This window comes from Mytilus californianus, unplaced genomic scaffold, assembly GCF_021869535.1.
Source record: "Mytilus californianus isolate M0D057914Y unplaced genomic scaffold, xbMytCali1.0.p SCAF_2, whole genome shotgun sequence".
NCBI lineage: Eukaryota > Metazoa > Mollusca > Bivalvia > Mytilida > Mytilidae > Mytilus > Mytilus californianus.
Window position 1 is genome coordinate 34,135,895 of NW_026262668.1, and position 25,847 is coordinate 34,161,741.

The window sequence follows — 25,847 nt, forward strand, 5'->3', positions numbered from 1 at the left end:
TATTGACAACACCGATGGTTGTGGGCACTGCAAGTAAAAAAAAATACTCATCTTTTGGTGTACTGGCATCTGTCCCTTGGCTTGGTCCGTGGCGTCCACATCTGGGTGGTACTCTGAAAGAAAAACAAAAAGTATATATTAGTTTCATATTGACAACACCGATGGTGGTGGGCACTGCAAGTAAAAAAAAATACTCATCTTTTGGTGTTCTGGCATCCGTCCCTTGGCTTGGTCCGTGGCGTCCACATCCGGTTGGTACTGTGAAAGAAAAACAAAAAGTATTTATCAGTTTCATATTGACAACACTGATGGTGGTGGGCACTGCAAGTAAAAAAAAATACTCATCTTTTGGTGTTCTGGCATCTGTCCCTTGGCTTGGTCCCTGGCGTCCACATCTGGGTGGTACTCTGAAAGAAAAACAAAAAGTATATATTAGTTTCATATTGACAACACCGATGGTGGGGGGCACTGCAAGTAAAAAAAAATACTCATCTTTTGGTGTTCTGGCATCTGTCCCTTGGCTTGGTCCGTGGCGTCCACATCCAGGTGGTACTCTGAAAGAAAAACAAAAAGTATATATTAGTTTCATATTGACAACACGGATTGTGGGGGGCACTGCAAGTAAAAAAAAATACTCATCTTTTGGTGTTCTGGCATCTGTCCCTTGGCTTGGTCCGTGGCGTCCACATCCGGGTGGTACGCTGAAAGAAAAACAAAAAGTATATATTAGTTTCATATTGACAACACCGATGGTGGTGGGCACTGCAAGTAAAAAAAAATACTCATCTTTTGGTGTTCTGGCATCTGTCCCTTGGCTTGGTCCGTGGCCTCCACATCCGGGTGGTACTCTGAAAGAAAAACAAAAAGTATATATTAGTTTCATATTGACAACACGGATGGTGGGGGGCATTGCAAGTAAAAAATATACTCATCTTTTGGTTTTCTGCCATCTGTCCCTTGGCTTGGTCCCTGGCGTCCACATCCGGGTGGTACTCTGAAAGAAAAACAAAAAGTATATATTAGTTTCATATTGACAACACCGATGGTGGGGGGCACTGCAAGTAAAAAAAAATACTCATCTTTTGGTGTTCTGGCATCTGTCCCTTGGCTTGGTCCGTGGCGTCCACATCCGGGTGGTACTCTGAAAGAAAAACAAAAAGTATATATTAGTTTCAAATTGACAACACCGATGGTGGTGGGCATTGCAAGTAAAAAAAAATACTCATCTTTTGGTGTTCTGGCATCCGTCCCTTGGCTTGGTCCGTGGCGTCCACATCCGGGTGGTAATCTGAAAGAAAAACAAAAAGTATATATTAGTTTCATATTGACAACACCGATGGTGGGGGGCACTGCAAGTAAAAAAAAATACTCATCTTTTGGTGTTCTGGCATCTGTCCCTTGGCTTGGTCCCTGGCGTCCACATTTGGGTGGTACTCTGAAAGAAAAACAAAAAGTATATATTACTTTCATATTGAAAAAAAGCGATGGTGGGGGGCACTGCAAGTAAAAAAAAATACTCAACTTTTGGTGTTCTGGCATCTGTTCCTTGGCTTGGTCCCTGGCGTCCACATCCGGGTGGTACTCTGAAAGAAAAACAAAAAGTATATATTAGTTTCATATTGACAACACCGATGGTGGGGGGCACTGCAAGTAAAAAAAAATACTCATCTTTTGGTGTTCTGGCATCTGTCCCTTGGCTTGGTCCGTGGCGTCCACATCCAGGTGGTACTCTGAAAGAAAAACAAAAAGTATATATTAGTTTCATATTGACAACACGGATTGTGTGGGGCACTGCAAGTAAAAAAAAATACTCATCTTTTGGTGTTCTGGCATCTGTCCCTTGGCTTGGTCCGTGGCGTCCACATCACAGTGGTACGCTGAAAGAAAAACAAAAAGTATATATTAGTTTCATATTGACAACACCGATGGTGGTGGGCACTGCAAGTAAAAAAAAATACTCATCTTTTGGTGTTCTGGCATCTGTCCCTTGGCTTGGTCTGTGGCGTCCACATCCGGGTGGTACTCTGAAAGAAAAACAAAAAGTATATAATAGTTTCATATTGACAACACCGATGGTGGGGGGCACTGCAAGTAAAAAAAAATACTCATCTTTTGGTGTTCTGGCATCTGTCCCTTGGCTTGGTCTGTGGCCTCCACATCCTGGTGGTACTCTGAAAGAAAAACAAAAAGTATATATTAGTTTCATATTGACAACACCGATGGTGGGGGGCACTGCAAGTAAAAAAAAATACTCAACTTTTGGTGTTCTGGCATCTGTCCCTTGGCTTGGTCCGTGGCGTCCACATCTGGGTGGTACTCTGAAAGAAAAACAAAAAGTATATATTAGTTTCATATTGACAACACCGATGGTGGGGGGCACTGCAAGTAAAAAAAAATACTCATCTTTTGGTGTTCTGGCATCTGTCCCTTGGCTTGGTCCGTGGCGTCCACATCCGGGTGGTACTCTGAAAGAAAAACAAAAAGTATATATAAGTTTCATATTGACAACACCGATGGTGGTGGGCACTGCAAGTAAAAAAAAATACTCATCTTTTGGTGTTCTGGAATCTGTCCCTTGGCTTGGTCCCTGGCGTCCACATCCTGGTGGTAGTCTGAAAGAAAAACAAAAAGTATTTATCAGTTTTATAATGACAACACCGATGGTGGGGGGCACTGCAAGTAAAAAAAAATACTCATCTTTTGGTGTTCTGGCATCTGTCCCTTGGCTTGGTCCCTGGCGTCCACATCCGGGTGGTACTCTGAAAGAAAAATAAAAAGTATATATTAGTTTCATATTGACAACACCGATGGTGGGGGCACTTATAGTAAAAAAAAATACTCATCTTTTGGTGTTCTGGCATCTGTCCCTTGGCTTGGTCCGTGGCGTCCACATCTGGGTGGTACTCTGAAAGAAAAACAAAAAGTATTTATCAGTTTTATAATGACAACACCTATGGTGGTGGGCACTGCAAGTAAAAAAAAATACTCATCTTTTGGTGTTCTGGCATCTGTCCCTTGGCTTGGTCCGTGGCATCCACATCTGGGTGGTACTCTGAAAGAAAAACAAAAAGTATATATTAGTTCCATAATTATAACACCGATGGTGGGGGGCACTGCAAGTAAAAAAAAATACTCATCTTTTGGTGTTCTGGCATCTGTCCCTTGGCTTGGTCCCTGACGTCCACATCCGGGTGGTACTCTGAAAAAAAAAACCCAAAAAGTATATATAAGTTTCATATTGACAACACCGATGGTGGTGGGCACTGCAAGTTAAAAAAAAATACTCAACTTTTGGTGTTCTGGCATCTGTCCCTTGGCTTGGTCCGTGGCGTCCACATCTGGGTGGTACTCTGAAAGAAAAACAAAAAGTATATATTAGTTTTATAATTATAACACCCATGGTGGGGGGCACTGCAAGTAAAAACAAATACTCATCTTTTGGTGTTCTGGCATCTGTCCCTTGGCTTGGTCTGTGGCGTCCACATCCAGGTGGTACTCTGAAAGAAAACAAAAAGTATTTATCAGTTTTATAATGACAACACCGATGGTGGGGGGCACTGCAAGTAAAAAAAAATACTCATCTTTTGGTGTTCTGGCATCTGTCCCTTGGCTTGGTCCCTGGCGTCCACATCCGGGTGGTACTCTGAAAGAAAAACAAAAAGTATTTATCAGTTTTACAATGACAACACCGATGGTGGGGGGCACTGCAAGTAAAAAAAAAATACTCATCTTTTGGTGTTCTGGCATCTGTCCCTTGGCTTGGTCTGTGGCGTCCACATCCGGGTGGTACTCTGAAAGAAAAACAAAAAGTATATATTAGTTTCATATTGACAACATCGATGGTGGGGGGCACTGCAAGTAAAAAAAAATACTCATCTTTTGGTGTTCTGGCATCTGTCCCTTGGCTTGGTCCGTGGCGTCCACATCCAGGTGGTACTCTGAAAGAAAAACAAAATGTATATAAGCTTCATATTGACAACACCGATGGTGGGGGGCACAGCAAGTAAAAAAAAATACTCATCTTTTGGTGTTCTGGCATCTGTCCCTTGGCTTGGTCCGTGGCGTCCACATCCGGGTGGTTCTCTGCAAGAAAAACAAAAAGTATATATTAGTTTCATATTGACAACACCGATGGTGGTGGGCACTGCAAGTAAAAAAAAATACTCATCTTTTGGTGTTCTGGCATCTGTCCCTTGGCTTGGTCCATGGCATCCACATCCAGGTGGTACTCTGAAAGAAAAACAAAAAGTATATATTTGATTTATATTGACAACACCGATGGTGGGGGGCACTGCAAGTAAAAAAAAATACTCATCTTTTGGTGTTCTGGCATCTGTCCCTTGGCTTGGTCCCTGGCATCCACATCCGGGTGGTACTCTGAAAGAAAAACAAAAAGTATATATTAGTTTCATATTGACAACACCGATGGTGGGGGGCACTGCAAGTAAAAAAAAATACTCAACTTTTGGTGTTCTGGCATCTGTTCCTTGGCTTGGTCCGTGGCGTCCACATCTGGGTGCTACTCTGAAAGAAAAACAAAAAGTATATATTAGTTTTATAATTATAACACCGATGGTGGGGGGCACTGCAAGGTAAAAAAAAATAAAAATACTCATCTTTTGGTGTTCTGGCATCTGTCCCTTGGCTTGGTCCCTGGCATCTACATCCGGGTGGTACTCTGAAAGAAAAACAAAAAGTATATATTAGTTTCATATTGACAACACCGATGGTGGTGGGCACTGCAAGTAAAAAAAAATACTCATCTTTTGGTGTTCTGGTATCTGTCCATTGGCTTGGTCCCTGGTGTCCACATCCGGGTGGTACTCTGAAAGAAAAACAAAAAGTATTTATCAGTTTTATAATGACAACACCGATGGTGGGGGGCACTGCAAGTAAAAAAAAATACTCATCTTTTGGTGTTCTGGCATCTGTCCCTTGGCTTGGTCTGTGGCGTCCACATCCAGGTGGTACTCTGAAAGAAAAACAAAAAGTATATATTAGTTTCATATTGACAACATCAATGGTGGGGGGCACTGCAAGTAAAAAAAAATACTCATCTTTTGGTGTTCTGGCATCTGTCCCTTGGCTTGGTCCGTGGCGTCCACATCCAGGTGGTACTCTGAAAGAAAAACAAAAAGTATATAAGCTTCATATTGACAACACCGATGGTGGGGGGCACAGCAAGTAAAAAAAAATACTCATCTTTTGGTATTCTGGCATCTGTCCCTTGGCTCGGTCCGTGGCGTCCACATCCGGGTGGTTCTCTGAAAGAAAAACAAAAAGTATATATTAGTTTCATATTGACAACACCGATGGTGGTGGGCACTGCAAGTAAAAAAAAAATACTCATCTTTTGGTGTTCTGGCATCTGTCCCTTGGCTTGGTCCGTGGCATCCACATACGGGTGGTACTCTGAAAGAAAAACAAAAAGTATATATTAGTTTCATATTGACAACACCGATGGTGGGGGGCACTGCAAGTAAAAAAAATACTCATCTTTTGGTGTTCTGGCATCTGTCCCTTGTCTTGGTCTGTGGCGTCCACATCCGGGTGGTACTCTGAAAGAAAAACAAAAAGTATATATTAGTTTCATATTGACAACACCGATGGTGGTGGGCACTGCAAGTAAAAAAAAATACTCATCTTTTGGTGTTCTGGCATCTGTCCCTTGGCTTGGTCCCTGGCATCCACATCCGGGTGGTACTCTGAAAGAAAAACAAAAAGTATATATTAGTTTCATATTGACAACACCGATGGTGGGGGGCACTGCAAGTAAAAAAAAATACTCAACTTTTGGTGTTCTGGCATCTGTTCCTTGGCTTGGTCCGTGGCGTCCACAGCTGGGTGGTACTCTGAAAGAAAAACAAAAAGTATATATTAGTTTTATAATTATAACACCGATGGTGGGGGGCACTGCAAGTAAAAAAAAATACTCATCTTTTGGTGTTCTGGCATCTGTCCCTTGGCTTGGTCCCTGGCATCCACATCCGGGTGGTACTCTGAAAGAAAAACAAAAAGTAAATATTAGTTTCATATCGACAACACCGATGGTGGTGGGCACTGCAAGTAAAAAAAAATACTCATCTTTTGGTGTTCTGGCATCTGTCCCTTGGCTTGGTCCCTGGCGTCCACATCCGGGTGGTACTCTGAAAGAAAAACAAAAAGTATTTATCAGTTTTATAATGACAACACCGATGGTGGGAGGCACTGCAAGTAAAAAAAAATACTCATCTTTTGGTGTTCTGGCATGTGTCCCTTGGCTTGGTCTGTGGCGTCCACATCAGGGTGGTACTCTGAAAGAAAAACAAAAAGTATATATTAGTTTCATATTGACAACACCGATGGTGGGGGGCACTGTAAGTTAAAAAAAAATACTCATCTTTTGGTGTTCTGGCATCTGTCCCTTGGCTTGGTCCATGGCCTCCACATCCGGGTGATACTCTGAAAGAAAAACAAAAAGTATATATTAGTTTCATATTGACAACACCGATGGTGGGGGGCACTGCAAGTAAAAAAAAATACTCATCTTTTGGTGTTCTGGCATCTGTCCCTTGGCTTGGTCCCTGGCGTCCACATCCGGGTGGTACTCTGAAAGAAAAACAAAAAGTATATATTAGTTTCATATTGCCAACACCGATGGTGGTGGGCACTGCAAGTAAAAATAAATACTCATCTTTTGGTGTTCTGGCATCTGTCCCTTGGCTTGGTCCCTGGCATCCACATCCGGATGGTACTCTGAAAGAAAAACAAAAAGTATATATTAGTTTCATATTGACAACACCGATGGTGGGGGGCACTGCAAGTAAAAAAAAATACTCATCTTTTCGTGTTCTGGCATCTGTCCCTTGGCTTGGTCCCTGGCGTCCACATCCGGGTGGTACTCTGAAAGAAAAACAAAAAGTATTTATCAGTTTTATAATGACAACACCGATGGTGGGGGGCACTGCAAGTAAAAAAAAATACTCATCTTTTGGTGTTATGGCATCTGTCCCTTGGCTTGGTCCCTGGCATCCACATCCGGGTGGTACTCTGAAAGAAAAACAAAAAGTATATATAAGTTTCATATTGACAACACCGATGGTGGTGGGCACTGCAAGTAAAAAAAAATACTCAACTTTTGGTGTTCTGGCATCTGTCCCTTGGCTTGGTCCGTGGTGTCCACATCCGGGTGGTACTCTGAAAGAAAAACAAAAAATATATATTAGTTTCATATTGACAACACCGATGGTGGGGGGCAATGCAAGTAAAAAAAAATGCTCATCTTTTGGTGTTCTGGCATCTGTCCCTTGGCTTGGTCCGTGGCGTCCACATCAGGGTGGTACTCTGAAAGAAAACAAAAAGTATTTATCAGTTTTATAATGACAACACTGATGGAGGGGGGCACTGCAAGTAAAAAAAAATACTCATCTTTTGGTGTTCTGGCATCTGTCCCTTGGCTTGGTCCCTGGCGTCCACATCTGGGTGGTACTCTGAAAGAAAAACAAAAAGTATTTATCAGTTTTATAATGACAACACCGATGGTGGGGGGCACTGCAAGTAAAAAAAAATACTCATCTTTTGGTGTTCTGGCATCTGTCCCTTGGCTTGGTCTGTGGCGTCCACATCAGGGTGGTACTCTGAAAGAAAACAAAAAGTATTTATCAGTTTTATAATGACAACACTGATGGTGGGGGGCACTGCAAGTAAAAAAAAATGCTCATCTTTTGGTGTTCTGGCATCTGTCCCTTGGCTTGGTCCGTGGCGTCCACATCAGGGTGGTACTCTGAAAGAAAAACAAAAAGTATATATAAGTTTCATATTGACAACACCGATGGTGGTGGGCACTGCAAGTAAAAAAAAATACTCAACTTTTGGTGTTCTGGCATCTGTCCCTTGGCTTGGTCCGTGGTGTCCACATCCGGGTGGTACTCTGAAAGAAAAACAAAAAATATATATTAGTTTCATAATTATAACACTGATGGTGGGGGGCACTGCAAGTAAAAAAAAATACTCATCTTTTGGAGTTCTGGCATCTGTCCCTTGGCTTGGTCCGTGGCGTCCACATCCGGGTGGTACTCTGAAAGAAAAACAAAAAGTATATATTAGTTTCATATTGACAACACCGATGGTGGTGGGCATTGCAAGTAAAAAAAAATACTCATCTTTTGGTGTTCTGGCATCCGTCCCTTGGCTTGGTCCGTGGCGTCCACATCCGGGTGGTACTCTGAAAGAAAAACAAAAAGTATTTATCAGTTTCATATTGACAACACTGATGGTGGGGGGCACTGCAAGTAAAAAAAAATACTCATCTTTTGGTGTTCTGGCATCTGTCCCTTGGCTTGGTCCCTGGCGTCCACATTTGGGTGGTACTCTGAAAGAAAAACAAAAAGTATATATTAGTTTCATATTGACAACATGGATTGTGGGGGGCACTGCAAGTAAAAAAAAATACTCATCTTTTGGTGTTCTGGCATCTGTCCCTTGGCTTGGTCCGTGGCGTCCACATCACGGTGGTACGCTGAAAGAAAAACAAAAAGTATATATTAGTTTCATATTGACAATACCGATGGTGGTGGGCACTGCAAGTAAAAAAAAATACTCATCTTTTGGTGTTCTGGCATCTGTCTCTTGGCTTGGTCTGTGGCGTCCACATCCGGGTGGTACTCTGAAAGAAAAACAAAAAGTATATAATAGTTTCATATTGACAACACCGATGGTGGGGGGCACTGCAAGTAAAAAAAAATACTCATCTTTTGGTGTTCTGGCATCTGTCCCTTGGCTTGGTCTGTGGCCTCCACATCCTGGTGGTACTCTGAAAGAAAAACAAAAAGTATATATTAGTTTCATATTGACAACACCGATGGTGGTGGGCACTGCAAGTAAAAAAAAATACTCAACTTTTGGTGTTCTGGCATCTGTCCCTTGGCTTGGTCCGTGGCGTCCACATCTGGGTGGTACTCTGAAAGAAAAACAAAAAGTATATATTAGTTTCATATTGACAACACCGATGGTGGGGGGCACTGCAAGTAAAAAAAAATACTCATCTTTTGGTGTTCTGGCATCTGTCCCTTGGCTTGGTCCGTCGCGTCCACATCCGGGTGGTACTCTGAAAGAAAAACAAAAAGTATATATAAGTTTCATATTGACAACACCGATGGTGGTGGGCACTGCAAGTAAAAAAAAATACTCATCTTTTGGTGTTCTGGAATCTGTCCCTTGGCTTGGTCCCTGGCGTCCACATCCGGGTGGTAGTCTGAAAGAAAAACAAAAAGTATTTATCAGTTTCATATTGACAACACTGATGGTGGGGGGCACTGCAAGTAAAAAAAAATACTCATCTTTTGGTGTTCTGGCATCTGTCCCTTGGCTTGGTCCCTGGCGTCCACATTTGGGTGGTACTCTGAAAGAAAAACAAAAAGTATATATTAGTTTCATATTGAAAAAAAACGATGGTGGGGGGCACTGCAAGTAAAAAAAAATACTCAACTTTTGGTGTTCTGGCATCTGTTCCTTGGCTTGGTCCCTGGCGTCCACATCCGGGTGGTACTCTGAAAGAAAAACAAAAAGTATATATTAGTTTCATATTGACAACACCGATGGTGGGGGGCACTGCAAGTAAAAAAAAATACTCATCTTTTGGTGTTCTGGCATCTGTCCCTTGGCTTGGTCCGTGGCGTCCATATCCAGGTGGTACTCTGAAAGAAAAACAAAAAGTATATATTAGTTTCATATTGACAACATGGATTGTGGGGGGCACTGCAAGTAAAAAAAAATACTCATCTTTTGGTGTTCTGGCATCTGTCCCTTGGCTTGGTCCGTGGCGTCCACATCACGGTGGTACGCTGAAAGAAAAACAAAAAGTATATATTAGTTTCATATTGACAATACCGATGGTGGTGGGCACTGCAAGTAAAAAAAAATACTCATCTTTTGGTGTTCTGGCATCTGTCTCTTGGCTTGGTCTGTGGCGTCCACATCCGGGTGGTACTCTGAAAGAAAAACAAAAAGTATATAATAGTTTCATATTGACAACACCGATGGTGGGGGGCACTGCAAGTAAAAAAAAATACTCATCTTTTGGTGTTCTGGCATCTGTCCCTTGGCTTGGTCTGTGGCCTCCACATCCTGGTGGTACTCTGAAAGAAAAACAAAAAGTATATATTAGTTTCATATTGACAACACCGATGGTGGGGGGCACTGCAAGTAAAAAAAAATACTCAACTTTTGGTGTTCTGGCATCTGTCCCTTGGCTTGGTCCGTGGCGTCCACATCTGGGTGGTACTCTGAAAGAAAAACAAAAAGTATATATTAGTTTCATATTGACAACACCGATGGTGGGGGGCACTGCAAGTAAAAAAAAATACTCATCTTTTGGTGTTCTGGCATCTGTCCCTTGGCTTGGTCCGTCGCGTCCACATCCGGGTGGTACTCTGAAAGAAAAACAAAAAGTATATATAAGTTTCATATTGACAACACCGATGGTGGTGGGCACTGCAAGTAAAAAAAAATACTCATCTTTTGGTGTTCTGGAATCTGTCCCTTGGCTTGGTCCCTGGCGTCCACATCCGGGTGGTAGTCTGAAAGAAAAACAAAAAGTATTTATCAGTTTTATAATGACAACACCGATGGTGGGGGGCACTGCAAGTAAAAAAAAATACTCATCTTTTGGTGTTCTGGCATCTGTCCCTTGGCTTGGTCCCTGGCGTCCATATCCGGGTGGTACTCTGAAAGAAAAATAAAAAGTATATATTAGTTTCATATTGACAACACGGATGGTGGGGGCACTGCAAGTAAAAAAAAATACTCATCTTTTGGTGTTCTGGCATCTGTCCCTTGGCTTGGTCCGTGGCGTCCACATCTGGGTGGTACTCTGAAAGAAAAACAAAAAGTATTTATCAGTTTTATAATGACAACACCTATGGTGGTGGGCACAGCAAGTAAAAAAAAATACTCATCTTTTGGTGTTCTGGCATCTGTCCCTTGGCTTGGTCCGTGGCATCCACATCTGGGTGGTACTCTGAAAGAAAAACAAAAAGTATATATTAGTTCCATAATTATAACACCGATGGTGGGGGGCACTGCAAGTAAAAAAAAATACTCATCTTTTGGTGTTCTGGCATCTGTCCCTTGGCTTGGTCCCTGACGTCCACATCCGGGTGGTACTCTGAAAAAAAAACCCCAAAAAGTATATATAAGTTTCATATTGACAACACCGATGGTGGTGGGCACTGCAAGTTAAAAAAAAATACTCAACTTTTGGTGTTCTGGCATCTGTCCCTTGGCTTGGTCCGTGGCGTCCACATCCCGGTGGTACTCTGAAAGAAAAACAAAAAGTATATATTAGTTTCATATTGACAACACCGATGGTGGGGAGCACTGCAAGTAAAAAAAAATACTCATCTTTTGGTGTTCTGGCATCTGTCCCTTGGCTTGGTCTGTGGCGTCCACATCCGGGTGGTACTCTGAAAGAAAAACAAAAAGTATATATTAGTTTCATATTGACAACACCGATGGTGAGGGCACTGGAAGTAAAAAAAAATACTCATCTTTTGGTGTTCTGGCATCTGTCTGTTGGCTTGGTCTGTGGCGTCCACATCCGGGTGGTACTCTGAAAGAAAACAAAAAGTATATATTAGTTTCATATTGACAACACCAATGGTGGGGGGCACTGCAAGTAAAAAAAAATACTCAACTTTTGGTGTTCTGGCATCTGTCCCTTGGCTTGGTCCCCGGCATCCACATCCGGGTTGTTCTCTGAAAGAAAAACAAAAAGTATATCAAAGTTTCATATTGACAACACCGATGGTGGGGGGCACTGCAAGTAAAAAAAAATACCCATCTTTTGGTGTTCTGGCTTCTATCCCTTGGCTTGGTCCCTGGCGTCCACATCGGGGTGGTACTCTGAAAGAAAAACAAAAAGTATATATTAGTTTCATAATTATAACACCGATGGTGGTGGGCACTGCAAGTAAAAAAAAATACTCATCTTTTGGTGTTCTGGCATCTGCCCCTTGGCTTGGTCCGTGGCGTCCACATCTGGGTGGTACTCTGAAAGAAAAACAAAAAGTATATATTAGTTTTATAATTATAACACCCATGGTGGGGGGCACTGCAAGTAAAAACAAATACTCATCTTTTGGTGTTCTGGCATCTGTCCCTTGGCTTGGTCCCTGGCGTCCACATCCGGGTGGTACTCTGAAAGAAAAACAAAAAGTATATATAAGTTTCATATTGACCACACCGATGGTGGTGGGCACTGCAAGTAAAAAAAAATACTCATCTTTTGGTGTTCTGGCATCTGCCCCTTGGCTTGGTCCGTGGCGTTCACATCCGGGTGGTTCTCTGAAAGAAAAACAAAAAGTATATATTAGTTTCATAATTATAACACCGATGGTGGGGGGCACTGCAAATAAAAAAAAATACTAATCTTTTGGTGTTCTGGCATCTGTCCCTTGGCTTTGTCCCTGGCGTCCACATCCGGTTGGAACTCTGAAAGAAAAACAAAAAGTATATATTAGTTTCATATTGACAACACCGATGGTGGTGGGCACTGCAAGTAAAAAAAAATACTCAACTTTTGGTGTTCTGGCATCTGTCCCTTGGCTTGGTCCCTGGCATCCACATCCGGGTGGTACTCTGAAAGAAAAACAAAAAGTATATATTAGTTTCATATTGACAACACCGATGGTGGTGGGAACTGCAAGTAAAAAAAAATACTCATCTTTTGGTGTTCTGGCATCTGTCCCTTGGCTTGGTCCCTGGTGTGCACATCCGGGTGGTACTCTGAAAGAAAAACAAAAAGTATTTATCAGTTTTATAATGACAACACCGATGGTGGGGGGCACTGCAAATTAAAAAAAAATACTCAATCTTTTGGTGTTCTGGCATCTGTCCCTTGGCTTGGTCTGTGGCGTCCACATCCGGGTGGTACTCTGAAAGAAAAACAAAAAGTATATATTAGTTTCATATTGACAACACCGATGGTGGGGGGCACTGCAAGTAAAAAAAAATACTTATCTTTTGGTGTTCTGGCATCTGGCCCTTGGCTTGGTCTGTGGCCTCCACATCCGGATGGTACTCTGAAAGAAAAACAAAAAGTATATATTAGTTTCATAATGACAACACAGATGGTGGGGGGCACTGCAAGTAAAAAAAAATACTCATCTTTTGGTGTTCTGGCATCTGTCCCTTGGCTTGGTCCCTGGCGTCCACATCCGGGTGGTACTCTGAAAGAAAAACAAAAAGTATATATTAGTTTCATATTGACAACACCGATGGTGGGGGGCACTGCAAGTAAAAAAAAATACTCAACTTTTGGTGTTCTGGCATCTGTCCCTTGGCTTGGTCCCTGGCATCCACATCCGGGTGGTACTCTGAAAGAAAAACAAAAAGTATATATTAGTTTAATATTGACAACACCGATGGTGGGGGGCACTGCAAGTAAAAAAAAATACTCAACTTTTGGTGTTCTGGCATCTGTTCCTTGGCTTGGTCCGTGGCTACCACATCTGGGTGGTACTCTGAAAGAAAAACAAAAAGTATATATTAGTTTTATAATTATAACACCGATGGTGGGGGGCACTGCAAATAAAAAAAAATACTCATCTTTTGGTGTTCTGGCATCTGTCCCTTGGCTTGGTCCCTGGCGTCCACATCCGGGTGGTACTCTGAAAGAAAAACAAAAAGTATATATAAGTTTCATATTGACAACACCGATGGTGGTGGGCACTGCAAGTAAAAAAAAATACTCATCTTTTGGTGTTCTGGCATCTGTCCCTTGGCTTGGTCTGTGGCGTCCACATCCAGGTGGTACTCTGAAAGAAAACAAAAAGTATTTATCAGTTTTATAATGACAACACCGATGGTGGGGGGCACTGCAAGTAAAAAAAAATACTCATCTTTTGGTGTTCTGGCATCTGTCCCTTGGCTTGGTCCCTGGCGTCCACATCCGGGTGGTACTCTGAAAGAAAAACAAAAAGTATTTATCAGTTTTATAATGACAACACCGATGGTGGGGGGCACTGCAAGTAAAAAAAAAATACTCATCTTTTGGTGTTCTGGCATCTGTCCCTTGGCTTGGTCTGTGGCGTCCACATCCAAGTGGTACTCTGAAAGAAAAACAAAAAGTATATATTAGTTTCATATTGACAACATCGATGGTGGGGGGCACTGCAAGTAAAAAAAAATACTCATCTTTTGGTGTTCTGGCATCTGTCCCTTGGCTTGGTCCGTGGCGTCCACATCCAGGTGGTACTCTGAAAGAAAAACAAAATGTATATAACCTTCATATTGACAACACCGATGGTGGGGGGCACAGCAAGTAAAAAAAAATACTCATCTTTTGGTGTTCTGGCATCTGTCCCTTGGCTTGGTCCCTGGCGTCCACATCCGGGTGGTACTCTGAAAGAAAAACAAAAAGTATATATTAGTTTCATATTGACAACACCGATGGTGGGGGGCACTGCAAGTAAAAAAAAATACTCAACTTTTGGTGTTCTGGCATCTGTCCCTTGGCTTGGTCCCTGGCATCCACATCCGGGTGGTACTCTGAAAGAAAAACAAAAAGTATATATTAGTTTAATATTGACAACACCGATGGTGGGGGGCACTGCAAGTAAAAAAAAATACTCAACTTTTGGTGTTCTGGCATCTGTTCCTTGGCTTGGTCCGTGGCTACCACATCTGGGTGGTACTCTGAAAGAAAAACAAAAAGTATATATTAGTTTTATAATTATAACACCGATGGTGGGGGGCACTGCAAATAAAAAAAAATACTCATCTTTTGGTGTTCTGGCATCTGTCCCTTGGCTTGGTCCCTGGCGTCCACATCCGGGTGGTACTCTGAAAGAAAAACAAAAAGTATATATAAGTTTCATATTGACAACACCGATGGTGGTGGGCACTGCAAGTAAAAAAAAATACTCATCTTTTGGTGTTCTGGCATCTGTCCCTTGGCTTGGTCTGTGGCGTCCACATCCAGGTGGTACTCTGAAAGAAAAAAAAAGTATTTATCAGTTTTATAATGACAACATCGATGGTGGGGGGCACTGCAAGTAAAAAAAAATACTCATCTTTTGGTGTTCTGGCATCTGTCCCTTGGCTTGGTCCCTGGCGTCCACATCCGGGTGGTACTCTGAAAGAAAAACAAAAAGTATTTATCAGTTTTATAATGACAACACCGATGGTGGGGGGCACTGCAAGTAAAAAAAAAATACTCATCTTTTGGTGTTCTGGCATCTGTCCCTTGGCTTGGTCTGTGGCGTCCACATCCAGGTAGTACTCTGAAAGAAAAACAAAAAGTATATATTAGTTTCATATTGACAACATCGATGGTGGGGGGCACTGCAAGTAAAAAAAAATACTCATCTTTTGGTGTTCTGGCATCTGTCCCTTGGCTTGGTCCGTGGCGTCCACATCCAGGTGGTACTCTGAAAGAAAAACAAAATGTATATAAGCTTCATATTGACAACACCGATGGTGGGGGGCACAGCAAGTAAAAAAAAATACTCATCTTTTGGTGTTCTGGCATCTGTCCCTTGGCTTGGTCCGTGGCGTCCACATCCGGGTGGTTCTCTGCAAGAAAAACAATAAGTATATATTAGTTTCATATTGACAACACCGATGGTGGTGGGCACTGCAAGTAAAAAAAAATACTCATCTTTTGGTGTTCTGGCATCTGTCCCTTGGCTTGGTCCGTGGCATCCACATCCGGGTGGTACTCTGAAAGAAAAACAAAAAGTATATATTTGATTTATATTGACAACACCGATGGTGGGGGGCACTGCAAGTAAAAAAAAATACTCATCTTTTCGTGTTCTGGCATCTGTCCCTTGGCTTGGTCCCTGGCGTCCACATCCGGGTGGTACTCTGAAAGAAAAACAAAAAGTATTTATCAGTTTTATAATGACAACACCGATGGTGGGGGGCACTGCAAGTAAAAAAAAATACTCATCTTTTGGTGTTATGGCATCTGTCCCTTGGCTTGGTCCCTGGAATCCACATCCGGGTGGTACTCTGAAAGAAAAACAAAAAGTATATATAAGTTTCATATTGACAACACCGATGGTGGTGGGCACTGCAAGTAAAAAAAAATACTCAACTTTTGGTGTTCTGGCATCTGTCCCTTGGCTTGGTCCGTGGTGTCCACATCCGGGTGGTACTCTGAAAGAAAAACAAAAAATATATATTAGTTTCATATTGACAACACCGATGGTGGGGGGCAATGCAAGTAAAAAAAAATGCTCATCTTTTGGTGTTCTGGCATCTGTCCCTTGGCTTGGTCCGTGGCGTCCACATCAGGGTGGTACTCTGAAAGAAAACAAAAAGTATTTATCAGTTTTATAATGACAACACTGATGGAGGGGGGCACTGCAAGTAAAAAAAAATACTCATCTTTTGGTGTTCTGGCATCTGTCCCTTGGCTTGGTCCCTGGCGTCCACATCTGGGTGGTACTCTGAAAGAAAAACAAAAAGTATTTATCAGTTTTATAATGACAACACCGATGGTGGGGGGCACTGCAAGTAAAAAAAAATACTCATCTTTTGGTGTTCTGGCATCTGTCCCTTGGCTTGGTCTGTGGCGTCCACATCAGGGTGGTACTCTGAAAGAAAACAAAAAGTATTTATCAGTTTTATAATGACAACACTGATGGTGGGGGGCACTGCAAGTAAAAAAAAATGCTCATCTTTTGGTGTTCTGGCATCTGTCCCTTGGCTTGGTCCGTGGCGTCCACATCAGGGTGGTACTCTGAAAGAAAAACAAAAAGTATATATAAGTTTCATATTGACAACACCGATGGTGGTGGGCACTGCAAGTAAAAAAAAATACTCAACTTTTGGTGTTCTGGCATCTGTCCCTTGGCTTGGTCCGTGGTGTCCACATCCGGGTGGTACTCTGAAAGAAAAACAAAAAATATATATTAGTTTCATAATTATAACACTGATGGTGGGGGGCACTGCAAGTAAAAAAAAATACTCATCTTTTGGTGTTCTGGCATCTGTCCCTTGGCTTGGTCCGTGGCGTCCACATCCGGGTGGTACTCTGAAAGAAAAACAAAAAGTATATATTAGTTTCATATTGACAACACCGATGGTGGGGGGCACTGCAAGTAAAAAAAAATACTCATCTTTTGGTGTTCTGGCATCTGTCCATTGGCTTGGTCTGTGGCGTCCACATCCGGGTGGTACTCTGAAAGAAAAACAAAAAGTATATATTAGTTTCATATTGACAACACCGATGGTGGTGGGCACTGCAAGTAAAAAAAAATACTCAACTTTTGGTGTTCTGGCATCTGTCCCTTGGCTTGGTCCGTGGTGTCCACATCTGGGTGGTACTCTGAAAGAAAAACAAAAAATATATATTAGTTTCATATTGACACCACCGATGGTGGGGGGCAATGCAAGTAAAAAAAAATGCTCATCTTTTGGTGTTCTGGCATCTGTCCCTTGGCTTGGTCCGTGGCGTCCACATCAGGGTGGTACTCTGAAAGAAAACAAAAAGTATTTATCAGTTTTATAATGACAACACTGATGGTGGGGGGCACTGCAAGTAAAAAAAAATGCTCATCTTTTGGTGTTCTGGCATCTGTCCCTTGGCTTGGTCCGTGGCGTCCACATCAGGGTGGTACTCTGAAAGAAAACAAAAAGTATTTATCAGTTTTATAATGACAACACCGATGGTGGGGGGCACTGCAAGTAAAAAAAAATACTCATCTTTTGGTGTTATGGCATCTGTCCCTTGGCTTGGTCCCTGGCATCCACATCCGGGTGGTACTCTGAAAGAAAAACAAAAAGTATATATAAGTTTCATATTGACAACACCGATGGTGGTGGGCACTGCAAGTAAAAAAAAATACTCAACTTTTGGTGTTCTGGCATCTGTCCCTTGGCTTGGTCCGTGGTGTCCACATCCGGGTGGTACTCTGAAAGAAAAACAAAAAATATATATTAGTTTCATATTGACAACACCGATGGTGGGGGGCAATGCAAGTAAAAAAAAATGCTCATCTTTTGGTGTTCTGGCATCTGTCCCTTGGCTTGGTCCGTGGCGTCCACATCAGGGTGGTACTCTGAAAGAAAACAAAAAGTATTTATCAGTTTTATAATGACAACACTGATGGAGGGGGGCACTGCAAGTAAAAAAAAATACTCATCTTTTGGTGTTCTGGCATCTGTCCCTTGGCTTGGTCCCTGGCGTCCACATCTGGGTGGTACTCTGAAAGAAAAACAAAAAGTATTTATCAGTTTTATAATGACAACACCGATGGTGGGGGGCACTGCAAGTAAAAAAAAATACTCATCTTTTGGTGTTCTGGCATCTGTCCCTTGGCTTGGTCTGTGGCGTCCACATCCGGGTGGTACTCTGAAAGAAAAACAAAAAGTATATATTAGTGTCATATTGACAACACCGATGGTGGGGGGCACTGCAAGTAAAAAAAAATACTTATCTTTTGGTGTTCTGGCATCTGGCCCTTGGCTTGGTCTGTGGCCTCCACATTCGGGTGGTACTCTGAAAGAAAAACAAAAAGTATATATTAGTTTCAAAATGACAACACAGATGGTGGGGGGCACTGCAAGTAAAAAAAAATACTCATCTTTTGGTGTTCTGGCATCTGTCCCTTGGCTTGGTCCCTGGCGTCCACATCCGGGTGGTACTCTGAAAGAAAAACAAAAAGTATATATTAGTTTCATATTGACAACACCGATGGTGGGGGGCACTGCAAGTAAAAAAAAATACTCATCTTTTGGTGTTCTAGCATCTGTCCCTTGGCTTGGTCCATGGCATCCACATCCGGGTGGTACTCTGAAAGAAAAACAAAAAGTATATATTAGTTTAATATTGACAACACCGATGGTGGGGGGCACTGCAAGTAAAAAAAAATACTCAACTTTTGGTGTTCTGGCATCTGTTCCTTGGCTTGGTCCGTGGCGTCCACATCTGGGTGGTACTCTGAAAGAAAAACAAAAAGTATATATTAGTTTTATAATTATAACACCGATGGTTGGGGGCACTGCAAGTAAAAAAAATACTCATCTTTTGGTGTTCTGGCATCTGTCCCTTGGCTTGGTCCCTGGTGTCCACATCCGGGTGGTACTCTGAAAGAAAAACAAAAAGTATATATAAGTTTCATATTGACAACACCGATGGTGGTGGGCACTGCAAGTAAAAAAAAATACTCAACTTTTGGTGTTCTGGCATCTGTCCCTTGGCTTGGTCCGTGGTGTCCACATCCGGGTGGTACTCTGAAAGAAAAACAAAAAGTATATATTAGTTTCATATTGACAACACCGATGGTGGGGGGCACTGCAAGTAAAAAAAAATACTCATCTTTTGGTGTTCTGGCATCTGTCCCTTGGCTTGGTCCGTGGCGTCCACATCCGGGAGGTACTCTGAAAGAAAAACAAAAAGTATTTATCAGTTTTACAATGACAACATCGATGGTGGGGGGTACTGTAAGTAAAAAAAAATACTCATCTTTTGGTGTTCTGGCATCTGTCCCTTGGCTTGGTCCCTGGCGTCCACATCCGGGTGGTACTCTGAAAGAAAAACAAAAGGTATATATAAGTTTCATATTGACAACACCGATGGTGGTGGGCACTGCAATTAAAAAAAAATACTCAACTTTTGGTGTTCTGGCATCTGTCCCTTGGCTTGGTCCGTGGCGTCCACATCCGGGTGGTACTCTGAAAGAAAAACAAAAAGTATATATTAGTTTCATATTGACAACACCGATGGTGGGGGGCAATGCAAGTAAAAAAAAATACTCATCTTTTGGTGTTCTGGCATCTGTCCCTTGGCTTGGTCCGTGGCGTCCACATCCAGGTGGTACTCTGAAAGAAAACAAAAAGTATTTATCAGTTTTATAATGACAACACCGATGGTGGGGGGCACTGCAAGTAAAAAAAAAATACTCATCTTTTGGTGTTCTGGCATCTGTCCCTTGGCTTGGTCTGTGGCGTCCACATCCAGGTGGTACTCTGAAAGAAAAACAAAAAGTATATATTAGTTTCATATTGACAACATCGATGGTGGGGGGCACTGCAAGTAAAAAAAAATACTCATCTTTTGGGGTTCTGGCATCTGTCCCTTGGCTTGGTCCGTGGAGTCCACATCCAGGTGGTACTCTGAAAGAAAAACAAAAAGTATATAAGCTTCATATTGACAACACCGATGGTGGGGGGCACAGCAAGTAAAAAAAAAATACTCATCTTTTGGTGTTCTGGCATCTGTCCCTTGGCTTGGTCCCTGGCGTCCACATCCGGGTGGTTCTCTGAAAGAAAAACAAAAAGTATATATTAGTTTCATATTGACAACACCGATGGTGGTGGGCACTGCAAGTAAAAAAAAATACTCATCTTTTGGTGTTCTGGCATCTGTCCCTTGGCTTGGTCCGTGGCATCCACATCCGGGTGGTACTCTGAAAGAAAAACAAAAAGTATATATTAGTTTCATATTGACAACACCGATGGTGGGGGGCACTGCAAGTAAAAAAAATACTCATCTTTTGGTGTTCTGGCATCTGTCCCTTGGCTTGGTCCGTGGCGTCCATATCCGGGTGGTACTCTGAAAGAAAAACAAAAAGTATATATTAGTTTCATATTGAAAAAACCGATGGTGGGGGGCACTGCAAGTAAAAAAAAATACTCAACTTTTGGTGTTCTGGCATCTGGCCCTTGGCTTGGTCCGTGGCGTCCACATCCAGGTGGTACTCTGAAAGAAAAACAAAAAGTATATATTAGTTTCATATTGACAACACCGATGGTGGGGGGCACTGCAAGTAAAAAAAAATACTCATCTTTTGGTGTTCTGGCATCTGGCCCTTGGCTTGGTCCGTGGCGTCCACATCTGGGTGGTACTCTGAAAGAAAAACAAAAAGTATATATTAGTTTCATATTGACAACACCGATGGTGGGGGGCACTGCAAGTAAAAAAAAATACTCATCTTTTGGTGTTCTGCCACCTGTCCCTTGGCTTGGTCCGTGGCGTCCACATCTGGGTGGTACTCTGAAAGAAAAACAAAAAGTATATATTAGTTTCATATTGACAACACCGATGGTGGTGGGTACTGCAAGTAAAAAAAATACTCATCTTTTGGTGTTCTGGCATCTGTCCCTTGGCTTGGTCCGTGGCCTCCACATCCGGGTGGTACTCTGAAAGAAAAACAAAAAGTATATATTAGTTTCATATTGACAACAACGATGGTGGGGGGCACTGCAAGTAAAAAAAAATACTCATCTTTTGGTGTTCTGGCATCTGTCCCTTGGCTTGGTCCCTGGCGTCCACATCCGGGTGGTACTCTGAAAGAAAAACAAAAAGTATATATTAGTTTCATATTGACAACACCGATGGTAGTGGGCACTGCAAGTAAAAAAAAATACTCATCTTTTGGTGTTCTAGCATCTGTCCCTTGGCTTGGTCCGTGGCGTCCACATCCAGGTGGTACTCTGAAAGAAAAACAAAAAGTATATATTAGTTTCATATTGACAACACCGATGGTGGTGGGCACTGCAAGTAAAAAAAAATACTCATCTTTTGGTGTTCTGGCATCTGTCCCTTGGCTTGGTCCCTGGCGTCCACATCCGGGTGGTACTCTGAAAGAAAAACAAAAAATATATTAGTTTCATATTGACAACACCGATGGTGGGGGGCACTGCAAGTAAAAAAAAATACTCATCTTTTGGTGTTCTGGCATCTGTCCCTTGGCTTGGTCCGTGGCGTCCACATCCGGGTGGTACTCTGAAAGAAAAACAAAAAGTATATATTAGTTTCATATTGACAACACGGATGGTGGGGGGCACTGCAAGTAAAAAAAAATACTCATCTTTTGGTGTTCTGGCATCTGTCCCTTGGCTTGGTCCGTGGCGTCCACATCCGGGTGGTACTCTGAAAGAAAAACAAAAAGTATATATTAGTTTCATATTGACAACACCGATGGTGGTGGGCACTGCAAGTAAAAAAAAATACTCATCTTTTGGTGTTCTGGCATCTGTCCCTTGGCTTGGTCCGTGGCCTCCACATCTGGGTGGTACTCTGAAAGATAAACAAAAAGTATATATTAGTTTCATATTGACAACACCGATGGTGGGGGGCACTGCAAGTAAAAAAAAATACTCATCTTTTGGTGTTCTGGCATCTGTCCCTTGGCTTGGTCCCTGGCATCGACATCCGGGTGGTACTCTGAAAGAAAAATAAAAAGTATATATTAGTTTCATATTGACAACACCGATGGTGGGGGGCACTGCAAGTAAAAATTAAAAAAAATACTCAACTTTTGGTGTTCTGGCATCTGTCCCTTGGCTTGGTCCGTGGCGTCCACATTCGGTTGGTACTCTGAAAGAAAAACAAAAAGTATTTATTAGTTTTATAATAATAACACCGATGGTGGGGGGCACTGCAAGTAAAAAAAAAAACTCATCTTTTGGTGTTCTGGCATCTCTCCCTTGGCTTGGTCCCTGGCGTCCATATCCGGGTGGTACTCTGAAAGAAAAACAAAAAGTATATATTAGTTTCATATTGACAACACCGATGGTGGGGGGGGCACTGCAAGTAAAAAAAAATACTCATCTTTTGGTGTTCTGGCATCTGTCCCTTGGCTTGGTCCCTGGCGTCCACATCCGGGTGGTACTTTGAAAGAAAAATAAAAAGTATATATTAGTTTCATATTGACAACACCAATGGTGGTGGGCACTGCAAGTAAAAAAAAGTACTCAACTTTTGGTGTTCTGGCATCTGTCCCTTGGCTTGGTCTGTGGCGTCCATATCCGGGTGGTACTCTGAAAGAAAAACAAAAAGTATATATTAGTTTCATATTGAAAACACCCATGGTGGGCGGCACTGCAAGTAAAAAAAAATACTCAACTTTTTGTGTTCTGGCATCTGTCCCTTGACTTGGTCCGTGGCATCCACATCTGGGTGGTACTCTGAAAGAAAAACAAAAAGTATATATTAGTTTCATAATAATAACACCGATGGTGGGGGGCACTGCAAGTAAAAAAAAAAACTCATCTTTTGGTGTTCTGGCATCTCTCCCTTGGCTTGGTCCCTGGCGTCCATATCCGGGTGGTACTCTGAAAGAAAAATAAAAAGTATATATTAGTTTCATATTGACAACACCGATGGTGGTGGGCACTGCAAGTAAAAAAAAATACTCAACTTTTGGTGTTCTGGCATCTGTCCCTTGGCTTGGTCTGTGGCGTCCACATCCGGGTGGTACTCTGAAAGAAAAACAAAAAGTATATATTAGTTTCATATTGAAAACACCCATGGTGGGGGGCACTGCAAGTAAAAAAAAATACTCAACTTTTTGTGTTCTGGCATCTGTCCCTTGACTTGGTCCGTGGCGTCCACATCTGGGTGGTACTCTGAAAGAAAAACAAAAAGTATATATTAGTTTCATAATAATAACACCGATGGTGGGGGGCACTGCAAGTAAAAAAAAATACTCCTCTTTTGGTGTTCTGGCATCTGTCCCTTGGCTTGGTCCCTGGCGTCCACATCCGGGTGGTACTCTGAAAGAAAAACAAAAAGTATATATAAGTTTCATATTGACAACACCGATAATGGTGGGCACTGCAAGTAAAAAAAAATACTCAACTTTTGGTGTTCTGGCATCTGTCCCTTGGCTTCGTCTGTGGCGTCCACATCCGGGTGGTACTCTGAAAGAAAAACAAAAAGTATATATTAGTTTCATATTGACAACACCGATGGTGGGGGGAACTGTAAGTAAAAAAAAATACTCATCTTTTGGTGTTCTGGCATCTGTCCCTTGGCTTGGTCCCTGGCGTCCACATCCGGGTGGTACTCTGAAAGAAAAACAAAAAGTATATATTAGTTTCATATTGACAACACCGATGGTGCGGGGCACTGCAAGTAAAAAAAAATACTCATCTTTTGGTGTTCTGGCATCTGTCCCTTGGCTTGGTCCGTGGCGTCCACATCCAGGTGGTACTCTGAAAGAAAAACAAAAAGTATATATTAGTTTCATATTGACAACACCGATGGTGGTGGGCACTGCAATTAAAAAAAATACTCATCTTTTGGTGTTCTGGCATCTGTCCCTTGGCTTGGTCCGTGGCCTCCACATCCGGGTGGTACTCTGAAAGAAGAACAAAAAGTATATATTAGTTTCATATTGACAACACCGATGGTGGGGGGCACTGCAAGTAAAAAAAAATACTCAATTTTTGGTGTTCTGGCATCTGTCCCTTGGCTTGGTCCGTGGCGTCCACATCTGGGTGGTACTCTGAAAGAAAAACAAAAAGTATATATTAGTTTTATAATTATAACACTGATGGTGGGGGGCACTGCAAGTAAAAAAAAATACTCATCTTTTGGTGTTCTGGCATCTGTCCCTTGGCTTGGTCCCTGGCGTCCACATCCGGGTGGTACTCTGAAAGAAAAACAAAAAGTATTTATCAGTTTTATAATGACAACACCGATGGTGTGGGGCACTTCAAGTAAAAAAAAATACTCATCTTTTGGTGTTCTAGCATCTGTCCCTTGGCTTGGTCCCTGGCGTCCACATCCGGGTGGTACTCTGAAAGAAAAACAAAAAGTATATATAAGTTTCATATTGACAACACCGATGGTGGTGGGCACTGCAAGTAAAAAAAAATACTCAACTTTTGGTGTTCTGGCATCTGTCCCTTTGCTTGGTCTGTGGCGTCCACATCCGGGTGGTACTCTGAAAGAAAAACAAAAAGTATATATTAGTTTCATATTGACAACACCGATGGTGGGGGGGGCACTGCAAGTAAAAAAAAATACTCATCTTTTGGTGTTCTGGCATCTGTCCCTTGGCTTGGTCCCTGGCGTCCACATCCGGGTGGTACTTTGAAAGAAAAACAAAAAGTATATATTAGTTTCATATTGAGAACACCGATGGTGGGGGGCACTGCAAGTAAAAAAAAATACTCATCTTTTGGTGTTCTGGCATCTGTCCCTTGGCTTGGTCCGTGGCGTCCACATCCGGGTGGTACTCTGAAAGAAAAACAAAAAGTATATATTAGTTTCATATTGACAACACCGATAATGGTGGGCACTGCAAGTAAAAAAAAATACTCAACTTTTGGTGTTCTGGCATCTGTCCCTTGGCTTCGTCTGTGGCGTCCACATCCGGGTGGTACTCTGAAAGAAAAACAAAAAGTATATATTAGTTTCATATTGACAACACCGATGGTGGGGGGAACTGTAAGTAAAAAAAAATACTCATCTTTTGGTGTTCTGGCATCTGTCCCTTGGCTTGGTCCCTGGCGTCCACATCCGGGTGGTACTCTGAAAGAAAAACAAAAAGTATATATTAGTTTCATATTGACAACACCGATGGTGCGGGGCACTGCAAGTAAAAAAAAATACTCATCTTTTGGTGTTCTGGCATCTGTCCCTTGGCTTGGTCCGTGGCGTCCACATCCAGGTGGTACTCTGAAAGAAAAACAAAAAGTATATATTAGTTTCATATTGACAACACCGATGGTGGTGGGCACTGCAATTAAAAAAAATACTCATCTTTTGGTGTTCTGGCATCTGTCCCTTGGCTTGGTCCGTGGCCTCCACATCCGGGTGGTACTCTGAAAGAAGAACAAAAAGTATATATTAGTTTCATATTGACAACACCGATGGTGGGGGGCACTGCAAGTAAAATAAAATGCTTCGCTGGGGCGCAGCTTGATACGACCGCAGAGGTCGAACCCTGAACAGTTGGGGCAAGTATGGACACAACATTCAAGCTTGATACAGCTCTGAATTTGGATTGTTATTAAATATTTGACACAGCATAGGTTTCTGACACAAAAAGAATGTGGTCTAAGAACTTGAATTTTTTTAATTTACCTATTATGGTCCAATGTCAAAAATCAAAATACATGGTTAG